The sequence below is a fragment of the Sapajus apella genome, unplaced genomic scaffold, assembly GCF_009761245.1.
Source record: "Sapajus apella isolate SASKATOON/1434 unplaced genomic scaffold, GSC_monkey_1.0 scaffold7840, whole genome shotgun sequence".
In the NCBI taxonomy this organism is placed as follows: Eukaryota; Metazoa; Chordata; class Mammalia; order Primates; family Cebidae; genus Sapajus; species Sapajus apella.
This window is the reverse complement of record NW_022444762.1, coordinates 1-3,106: the sequence shown is the minus strand read 5'-3', so window position 1 is coordinate 3,106 and position 3,106 is coordinate 1. Positions and strand designations below refer to the sequence as shown.

Genomic DNA, 3,106 nt, shown 5'->3' with positions numbered 1-3,106 from the left:
GATAGGTACATGAAATTATATTTTAATACTCTGTTAATTTTTGCACATGATTGAAAATTTCCACTGTAGAGCATTTGGATAAAGAAAGTACTTAGGAGTCATAATATCCAAAACCAGTGTGTGAACACCCAGCTTTATGAGACAATTGTTAGGAAAATTGAAGATACTTGACTTTAAACTTGGAAATAGTTTTGGAAAATTAATTTTGGTAAGTGTGATCATGGTAAGTGGAAAAATGTCTCTGTATTTTAGAGGTACATCCTACTGCATACAGAAGCAAATATCATGATCTTTGTGACTTACCCTAAAATGTTAAAGCAATATATGTAACAAACAATGTGGAAAGATGTTTATCATAAAATCATAATTAAGGGTGTTTCTATTCTTTTGTGTATTTGAAAATTTTAATAATAAATCATTAAACAAAGAGAAGCCAATGGAGCCATATTACAAAAATGCAAAGGGAAAACAAATTTATAATTTTGTACCTACAAAACCACTCAGAATTGAGGCAAAATATAAAATTATAGATAATATAACTCACTTTCCACATACTGTTATGTTCACTTTTTCATCCATGATACTGATTATCTTGGGCACCTGAATTTCGACCTCAAACTTGGGAAGCACTGTTAGAAGAGATAATATGAATAAAGAAGGTGGTAAACATTTATTGGAAATACAAATAATTTCAGTGTATCAATGATTTGTCCCAAAATGATACCCTGAATGTTAGATTTATTTTTCAATGTATCAACTTTAAGATGGTAAGGTTTATCAGTTCATGCAGAATCTAACTGACCACTTGAGCACAGCAGATCTCAGTGATACTAACAAATGACGGTGGTTTCACTGAAACAAGAAGTTTCATACTTGGCAAAGCATAATTTGCTACTGAAAATCAGCAAGTTCAGTAGCTGATTAGCTAACCCTAATAGTCTTCAAAGCAGGTGTGTTTGACTCTACTGCAAGTTCAACATACCTACGGGAAATTCAAGGGATCTAAGTGAGCTCACACTCTAGCAATCAAAACATCATGCCTTTTTCATCTTCCATAATCCATACCAAATTCCTCCACGGTGAAGGGGTGCTCTATCCTTCCACCTGATTCTGTGTGTACCACCACCTTGTAGGAGCCCTGAATGGGTTCTGATGATAGGGGAAATGACAATTGATTGAGGCCACCCTCTAGCTTGAGATTCTGCCATTGTGCAACTCGATTTCTTCTTGGATTCTGAAGGTAAACAAGAAGCATGGGGAGTAATCATTTAGTCACAATAGTCCTTGAGCATCTCAAATGATTTTGAGGGTGATAATTGGCATTGCCTCAGGAAAGACAAACACAGAAGGAAGAGAAAATACAATCAACCTGACAACTGGGAGTGGGAGGAATTCAGATCTGGAAGTTTTTAGAGTAGTTCATCTGTTTGAAATATTATCAGAACCTCCTACTCTCTAAAAGTACTAATTTCCTTATAAGATATTTTTTCTGATACTTACCTCAAGGTATATCAGTGGAATCTATATGATAAAAGGAAAGAAGATATGTGATTAGAATTCCAGCAAAGGCTACAATTTCAGACTTGTGATCAAACAACTTACTGAGGAAGAATCCTATCTGTAGCTAAATTCAACAAGAAACATCACAGAATTGAAAAAATCTCAGAGAAATTATTCAATAGTTCCAGGATGAGCATAAACAATATATTCCACTATTATGTGCTGCCATTTTCCTGAAAATTATTATTGTAAATGTTATTATTGAATCTTTATGTATGAATATTATTTGGATACTAAAATTCTCCTAGTGAATAATATGACCAACTGATTACTTTCATAAATTAAGAAATAAATATTAATAGAGTTATATGTCATTATAATTTAAACCTAACAGAAAGATAATTCCCAGAATTATTTGGTTGAAAGCAAACCAAGAATATTTCTTCTAATTTTAACATTGTCTATTTTCCGTCTGTTAAAAGCAGCTTTGTTCCTCTGCATTAATATTGAAGGTGAGTTGAAAAGAGGGAAATTCAATTAGCATAAAAAATCTTTGTGTATAATAGATGCTATACTATGTGTATAGATTATATAATAAAATTGTAATATATTCGATTGTGTATACCTGTATATTCAGAAAAGTATAATTCTTTGTTGCTTTTTAAATCATAATTCATTGAAAGTATGAATATGAATAGTGCCTCTTTTATGCTTCTTCATTATTCTTAATGCAGTGTGTTCAGAGCAATACATGTCGCTATTGCCAGACTGATTAACTACTGTTATAAGAGAAAGAACTTCCTCATCTGTTGTCCCTCAGTTTTGTGTTGTATAAGACTGCAAATCTGTGCTGGGGCTGGAGCCAAGTTCAAAAACAAGTGTCTTTCATCCCCTTGCTTTTTTGTACCTTTCTACCCCACTCTGGATGAGTTTTCCCACTCTACCCGCTCCTCCCCATCACCCGACCCAAACTATAGATGTTGGATGCTTACCAGTTCATTTTGAGGGCGAAAATTTTCATCCACAGAGACAACACGGAATCTTACTGAAAAAGTAGTTCTCCGATAAGATTCAGACACAATAAAGCAGGTAATTTGGGTAATAAGACAGAAAGCTACGGGGCTAGGATAATGGAGACTTTGGAGGCTCAGGTGACCCTTCCTTCTCAGTGTTGGCCCAACCTGTGGAATTTCCCTACATACCTGTCTGTCCTGGTTTGTAGATGGGTTTGTCTGTCTGGACAAAGACCAAACTTTGGGTGTTCTTTACCAGAACTGTGTTCCTCTTCCTGAAATCTTGTGTAGGCCCCTTTATCTGAATGCTAAGGAACACCACCTCTGATGAGGCTGAGATCCTTGGGAGCTAAAAAGCAAAGGAGTTTTTACTACTGAGGAACCGTGCAGTCTTCTCCCTCTGCGTGCTTCAGTCATCTTTATTTCCTATCTCTCTTTCAGCTTCAGCAAGGAGCAGGAAAATATGAATATTTCTCCAGACACAAGAGTGAAGCTATTACCACGAGACAGAGGAACCGTATCAGTAAGAGCAGCCGTCATTAGAACCCAGATCTCTGTGCAGTTCACCTAGAGCTCTAGTTATTAAATTAGAT

At 35.4% G+C, this 3,106-nt stretch overlaps 1 long non-coding RNA gene across 1 annotated transcript; it reads right to left on the bottom strand.

Annotated features, from left to right (window-relative positions):
• Positions 1–548: 548 nt before the first annotated feature.
• LOC116548187 lies at positions 549–2,928 on the bottom strand. Its single transcript, XR_004267344.1, has 5 exons — positions 2,703–2,928; positions 2,493–2,545; positions 1,501–1,521; positions 1,066–1,234; positions 549–629 (listed from the first exon to the last, which is right to left on the bottom strand). It is a non-coding gene; the product is annotated as an uncharacterized LOC116548187 (long non-coding RNA).
• Between the last annotated feature and the right edge of the window lie 178 nt (positions 2,929–3,106).